Genomic DNA, 8209 nt, shown 5'->3' on the forward strand with positions numbered 1-8209 from the left:
TTGGAATAATTTAATACAAGTTGTCCAATTAGTAGTAGAGACATGGCTCTTGGTCCATGTTTCACTATAGCTTTGAAGTCTTAATCTGCTAGCCCATCCAGCTCATGTGTAATTCCTTCGCTGCTTGGAAATGAAGAACTCAAAGAACTAGTTTTTAGCAAGCGAAAGTCAAGGTTTCAGAGAGAGAGAGAGAGAGAGAGAGAGAGAGAGAGAGAGAGAGAGAGAGAGAGAGAGAGAGAGAGAGAATGATACATCATTGTCAGGAGTGATAATCAGAGCCTGCTTTTCTTTGTGGTCATTCAATAAACAGACCTGATACGTGAAACCCTGCCAACCCATAGTTCCCTGTTAGGTTAAGTAAAAACTAGCTATTTCTCCCTCTCCTTCTCACTGCTTGTAGCTTCCCACAAAGGGCCTTGGAGCACATCTGCAATCCTGTCTTCAGATGGTCCTTCCTAGAAAACACAGTTCTGCGACCTTTTGTGTTGAATCTGATCTGCTCACTGTCTTCGATTTGGTTATGAGCTTGTATCTCACTGTGTTCCTCATGCTTCGGTCTTTTAAGAGCCCATTAAATTGTGTCATCTTGTGTACACATGTAAAGTTTGAAAAAAAAACTTGTGAGTTTTGCTCAAAATGTGACCTAAATATTCATTGGCATGTCTATCCAGATGAACACTTAAAAATAAAGATAATTTCTTTAAAAATATCACAGTATAAAAATATCCTGATTCTCCCCCAAGTAACACATGGCCAGCCTACCGTATGGGGATGCTCCTGTTAGGAAATATTCAATATGCACGGTTGTAAACACAGTGTGTGTGACTCCTTCCCTTGGGGCTGCAGAAATATCTATCTAGATAAAGACATCACTTACTCCTCATCTATTACCAAGTGAGGGAAACAGACTACACTTTGGTTCAACATTTTGCCAGAATCCTCTGTTTTTCTGATTCACATTTCTCAGGCACACATATGAATGAGGTTAAGGTCAAGATGACCATCATATGGTCTCCATATCCATCTTCTTAAGATTATTCCTCAGAATCCCATTGACTCCTGAATGCCTCCCCATGTGAAAGCAAAACTACGTTTCAATTGTGGACGTCCGCAGCAAGAAGTCAAAAACCAAAGGGGAGAGAACAGTGACATCCCAGTGATGATCAGACACAAGCCGGCTAAGCATGGAAACCGAGTGGGAGCTGCCAAGTAGGTGAAGCATGGGAGCGACTAAAGTGTGATTCGGTGCTGGCTGAGGAGCTACAACACACTGAAGCCATGCTGCAGATCAGGATCTAAAGTGACTGCGTCCTTCCAGTAGGCTCTGACTTGTGTCAAAAGAGTTGCACCATCAGCAACGGCTTCTCTTTGGTTTGTTTTTGTCACGCTCTTTTTGGTTTCCTTGGACATGGGGGGGTCTCACTCTTTAGACCAGTCTGGTCTCAGACTCAGAGAAATCCACCTGTTCTCCCTCCTGAGTGAAGGCTGGATTAAAGGCATATGGCAGCACTCGCAGCCAGGGGGTGCTTCTTAAAGAACCAGTACCGTGCCTGCGATAGGGCGTATCAACCCAAGTGCCCTCCTAGAGTGCAAACACTCGGGAAAAATAGGCTTCTGGGACTGAAATGAGTTTCAATCCCAGAGCAGGAATAATAATCACTCCAAAATTGCTTCCAAACCATAAGACTTGTCCCTACTACTGCTGCGGCAATTAAGAGAGATTGCAGACAGGGACTCACTGCAAATTCTGTACCAATGACAGCCTGCTTTTATGGGTTGTTCCTCAGAGTCTAGAATAAAAGGCAAGTGTGTCTTTGAGGTTCTTCAAAATGTTCTGTGAAGGAAAGGCTTCCTCAAAGCAAAAGAATAATCATTGACTCCTGTAGACGAAAGTTTTCCTGTGTCCCACACGGTCCCACAGCCACTCAGTCCCCAGTAAACACACAGAGGCTTATATTAATCACAAACTGCATGGCCTATGGCTCAGGTTTCTTGCTAGCTAGCTCTTTCATCTTAAATTAACCCATTTCTATTCACCTGTATGTTGCCACGTGGCCATGGCATTACTGGTCTGCTGGCATCTTATGGCTCCTTGGGCAGCAGGCTGGCGTCCCTCTTGACTCCACCCTTCTTTGTCTCCATCTTCAGTTTGAATGTACCACCTAACCTTATTCTGCCTTGCCATTGGCTGAACGGCTTTATTTATCAGCCAATGAGAGCAGCACGTACTATTCCCAGCATACAGAAAGGCATCCCACAGCAGACTCCCACTGTGTATGCCTGTGCTTCTAACATCCTCATTCTTGTCGACCCTGGTCTGCTGTGTCGAGCCCTGGAAGTTTGGGAAGCTTTTTTATAAGAGACACAGGAACATCCATGGCTTTATGCCTCCAAAGGGGCATGAGGTTCATACCACTCACATGTGTTGAGACATATTCTCAGCTGTTGCCTCTTAGCTTTCCTACAGCAACATACAATGCAGAGCTGCCTCTTAGCCTCTCATCAGAGAGCAGATTCCTGCTTCCAGGGAATGCCGTGCATGGTCAACTATTTGAGTAATGACTAAATAAGGAGCTTCTTGGCCACAAAGCAGTCCATAGCAGGACCTTTTGTTTTCAATTAAGCCAGAGAGAGGGGGGGTGGAAATAAAGTTTAAGCTGACATGGATTGAAAATTATCATCTTCGTTATGAAAGCAAACAATGTGTCATTGACTCAATGACCTGCGGTGCTTCAAATTCTGGAGTTGTGGGTGCTGCTCTAATCTCCAGTATGTCTCCCTTTTAGGGGAGTAAAGTGGCAGAGAATTAAAAGTGTGGGATTGAAAACCAGACACACTAGAACTCAGCTGCTTCCTTATCACTTGCTGTCCAAATCTATGCAGACGATTTAATCTCTCTAATCTCCTCCTATATAAAATGATGGTAACACCTACCTTAGGGCGTGGTTGTAAGGTCAAAACTAAATACTATCCATAGGGCTAAATCGTGGTTTCCAACAGACAGGAGCTCGATAAAGTTTGGGTCTGGAATGGTCCTGAAGGCTCAGTCCTCAGGAGATATTGGAGTGCAATGGAACCTTTAAGATGTAGGAACTCCTAAAAAGTGAGTTCTGGTACAGCCAGGGCTCTTACACAGAGAAACCCTGTCTTAGAAAGAAAAAAAAAAAGGAGCTCAGGGAAGAATGTTAGGTTGCATTGAAGGGTATCGTGGATCCCATCCCAGATGCTCTTTTACTTCCTGGATGCCAAGAAATTAGCAACGTCCTCTTCCATGTTCTTCCACCATGATGCTCTCTCACTGTCTTGCCATGATCCCAAAGCAACAGGCTGACTGAACGCCAAAACCTCGAAAACCATGAGCAAAGTGATTATTCTCCATAAATTGATTTTCTGATATTTTTGTCATCACAACAGAAAGCTGACAAACAGGGATGTTTAACACACATAAGTCCCTCTATTATTGCAAGGGGATCTATAAAGTAAAGATCTGGGTGTTTCATCAATTTTTGTGCAACGGGAAAACAGCAAGACCATTCACAGGCATTGATCATGATTTTATCTATAAGTAGCCAGGCTGGCCATAAACTAACCTTTATATTAAGGACAAAACACTATCATAAATGATTAAAGGAAGAAGATCATGCTCCTTGGATAGCAAGAATGCACTGATAAGATCAGGGACAAAACAGGACTTTCTCTTTTGTTTTTAGTGTAAATACTCCTCAGACCAGCCACAGATAACCTGTCTGGCTAACATAGCATTTTCCTAGAATTGACAAGAACTCAGCTGTGGCTATGAATAAAGCTTGGTTAAATACACAAAACCCGATATCCTGCCAAGTGTTCAGGAATTCTACTCAAATCCTATAAACCTCACAAACTATCTATGGCAGTTTCTAATGGGCCTGCCTAGTGTAACTTCATCGGATCCTCTGTGGCTATTAAAGCCACAAAGTGCTCCGGGGTAGCCTAAAGGTAGCTGGAAAATAGATCGTGTTCCTAAACTAACGTTTCTCCAATTACAGAGCAATGCGTGTGCTGTAAGATTTGTTAAAGTGTTCCCCCAGAAAAAGAAGGTCTTCATCATCAAGGAAGTTTGAAGAAAGAATGCACCGAGTGAACATATTCCTCCCTGCCTGAGTTTCAGAACTCTCCCAAACTGTGGACATCCTGAGACAGAACTAGGGATGTCTCGCCTGTGGATCTGGTTTGGGATTGAAATCATGAAGCCTCTCTTAACTGTCCCCACCCACCACAATCACGCCATTTGTCATTTTACTTTTTCTTGAGCAAGGAACTCACTAAATAGCCTTAAATCTGTGATCCTCCAGCCTCAACCTCCCAAGGCCTCTAGCATCGCTGTGCCCAGCTAGCTTAGTGGCTGGTTTTGTTTCTCCTATGTGTGTGTTTGTGTGTGTGTGTGTGTGTGTGTGTGTGTGTGTGTGTGTGTGTGTGTTTTGTTGTTATTGGTATTGTTCTATTTTGTTTTCTATTGTATGGTAAAAATAAAATTAAAAAAAAAAACAAAACACCCTGATCAACAGCAACTTTGGGATGAAAGGGTTTCTTTGGGTTATACTTCCAGGTCACACACAGTCCATCATTAAGGGAAGCCAGGTCAGGAACCCAAACAGGGGCTTGGAACAGAAACTTCAGAAGAAGGGTGCTTGCTGGTTCACTCACTCACAGGCTGATGTCTAGGTAACTTTCTCATACAGCCTGAGACCTGTATGACAGTGTCTGCCTGGAGATGGTTCCACCCACAGTGTACTGAGCCCATCTGCCTCAGCTGATAACAAGACAATGCCCCACAAACATGCCCATAGGCCAGTCTGAGCTAGGAAATTCTTCAGCTGAGGTTTCCTCTTCTGAGGTGACTCTAGCTGTGTCAAACTGACAGCTGGAGCCAGCCAGCACAGGCATGGACTCTTGCTGGTTTGAGGTGTAACAATTGCACTTAATGTAACTGAGCCCTTGGCCTGACTCTACCACCTACCAAGATTAGGGATGTTTCTAGATACCCTGGACCCATCTTCTTCCCCTGTAAAATGGGAGGGTAAGTGTAATCTGTGTCAAAGGACTTGGAAGATTCAAAGAATTCACTCAGTTCCTTGCATACAGAAAAATACTTGGTTCATCAAATGCCAGCAAAACAAACTTCTCCCACATTCCCACCACCTTTACAAATGCGTTCTGGTAAGCTTTTTAATAACAGATGATATCCTTTTATTGTGTTTTCTCCACTTCTGGCATAGAAAGTAGTGATTTTTTTTTCCTTTGAGACACATTCTCACTATCTAGTCCTGGCTAGCCTGACACTATGCCGACCACACTGACCTCCAACTCACAGAGATCTGCCTGCTTCTGCCTCCCTAGTGCTAGGATTAAAATCATATGCCAACCATACCTGGTTCAAATACTTCTTAGGGAACATATGATTGATAAATTGAAAATCATATCAGGAAAACATTAGCATTAAATCCAAACAATTTCAGGATCTGGAGAACTGGCTCTGTGATTAAGGGCACTCACTACTCCTGCAAGGGACCTGGGTTAGGTTCCCAGCACCCACAGGGCTATATACAACTACCTGTAACTCTAGTTCCAGGGGATCTGACGCCTTCTTCTCGCCTTCATTGTCTCCTAAACACACATGGTTCATATACAAGCATACACTTTTTAAATTGCAGTAATAAATTCCCCAATAGTTGAATTCAAGTCCATGATTGTGATCTAGTAGGTATTAAGTGTTTCAAGGAGACCATGGTTTATTCTTTCTTTGTCCCTGGCTATTCTGGAACTCACTATGATCCTTCTGTCTCTGCCTCCTAAGTGTTGGTATAAAGATATGTGCCATCTGGCTCCTGGAGTTTTTGAGCATACTCTCCTGAGGAGAGCTAGAATAGTTCCTCCCAACAAAGCCTTAATATCCAAAGATCTTTAAGTATTTTCTACCCATTCAGAAAAGAAGCCTGCAGAAATACCACTGAATTTTACCCTCTGCAAAGCTTGTACAGCTCTGCCCAGTCATGTACTCACCAAGAAATGACAGAGACAGGTCCAGTGCTCCCCTTTACAAAAGAACATGAGAGTAGCAGTGAGTCTATTATCTTCATTAAAAACACTTTGGGAGAGGCTAAGGAGATGATGGCTAAGCAGTTAGAAGGCCTGGTCACTCTTCGGAAGACCAGGGTTCAATTTCCAGCACCCACATGGTGGCTCACAACTGTCTGTAACTCCAGTTCCAGAGAATCTGATAGCTGCTTCTGGCCTCCACGGGCACTGAATACACTTGGTGCACAAACATATATGCAGGCAAAACATCAACAAATAAATATATAAATAAATCAACAAATAAATATATAAATAAGTAAAATAAACAAATCTCTAAAAAATTAGAATACACAAAACCCACCCTATTCTTCCCAATTAGCAGGCATATGCCCATTTTTATAATCCTCAAACTAAGCCCTGTGGACAAGTACACTTACAAAGTTATATCTTCTTATTTCTCATGGCTGTATTTTAGTTTGAATCTTCCTTTTTAAACTTTTATCAGTATATATTGTTTGTACAAAGTAATGGACTTCCGTTTGACATTTTTATAGATGCATGCAAAACACTTGGATCATATCTCCCTCACTTCACCCTCTCTTATAGATTTCATTTCACTGTTCTGTGTCAGGAGTTTGGTTTCGTTGGTTGGGTAGTTGGGTAGTTTGGTTTGGGGTTTTTCTGGGTTTGGGAGAGTAGTTGATAGGGGTTTTGGTTTGGGTTTTTTTCTGGGTTTGAGAGAGGAGGTAGTGGGGGTTATGGTTTTGAGGAATGTTTATTGAGCCACAAATTTCTGTTCATGTCTGTTTTTGTGTTAGTAGTGTGATGTTTTTGTCGTTATAGCTCTGAAGAACAACTGGTTTTGTGATTCTCCCAGAACTGTTTATTTTGCTCAGAATTACTCTGGCTACGGGGTCTTTAGTTCTTCCACATGAATTTCAAGATTGTCTGTTTTCTGGTCCTGTAAAGTATGTAAATGAGATTTTTGTCACACAATTGCTTCTGGAAATACTGTCACAATGCTAACTCTGCTGATCCATGAACATGGAAGATCTTTTAGTGTCTATTACAACTTCTTTCTTTAATGTTCTAAAGTTTTCTTTATATAGGCCTTTCCTCTCCTTACTGAGGTTGACTCCTGAGTATTCTTTGAGGTCATAACGAATGGTATTGTTTTTCAGATTTGTTTCGCAGCTGGTTATTAGTATAGAAAAAAAAAGTCTAGCAATTTCTGGATGTTGGTTTGCATCCTGCTACTTCATTCAAAGGCATTCTGTTTAAGGACTTCCTGATAGAACTGTAGTCTTTTAAGCTTTTAAGCTCATGTCATTTCAAATATAGATAGTTTGACTTCCCCCTTCCCAACTTGTGGCCCCTTTCTTTCCTTCTTTCTTTCTTCCTTCCTTCCTTCCTTCCTTTCTTTCTTTCCTTCTTTCTTTCGCCATATCAGTCTGGCTAAGAGCTCAAACACTATACTGAAGAGTGGACATATTTACCTGGCTTCTGATTTAAGAGGGAAAGCTGGGGCTGTGGCTCATTGGTGGAGTACTTGAACAACACAAGCAAGTCCCTAGGTTCAACTTCTGCTTCGAAAGAGTGAAAAAACAAAGTGCATATATCTAGTTTTTATCATTTAATACAATGCTGGCTATAGGTTTGTCATGTAGTTTTTTACTATGTTAAAATAATGTTCCTTCTCTTTCATGTTTCTTTAGGGCTTCAGTCATGAAGGGATGTCAAAGATATTTTCCACATTTATTGAGTCAATCCTGTGATTTCTATCCTTGGTTCTACTTATTTGGTGTATTACATTTATTGATCGCATACATTAAACCATTCTTGAGTCTTTGGAGTTAAACCAATTTTGTCATGGCATATGATGCTCTTAATACATTAATTTGATTCTTCTTTTAGGGAATTTTTTTCATTTGTCCATCAGGGAAATTGGTCTATACATTTCCTTTTTTATTTTTTATTTTTGTTATGTCCTAATTTGGTTTTGATACCAAGGTAATAGCTGGGTCCAAAGATAAGTTATAATTCCTTTGTATGGGATAATTTGAGGTATAAGCTTTTGTTAAGGGTCTAGCAGAGTTCAGTAGCATTGACCTGATTCTGGACTTTTCTTCATGACTCTTTCAATCTCATTGCTTTT

This window comes from Peromyscus maniculatus, chromosome 16 (assembly GCF_049852395.1).
Source record: "Peromyscus maniculatus bairdii isolate BWxNUB_F1_BW_parent chromosome 16, HU_Pman_BW_mat_3.1, whole genome shotgun sequence".
In the NCBI taxonomy this organism is placed as follows: Eukaryota; Metazoa; Chordata; class Mammalia; order Rodentia; family Cricetidae; genus Peromyscus; species Peromyscus maniculatus.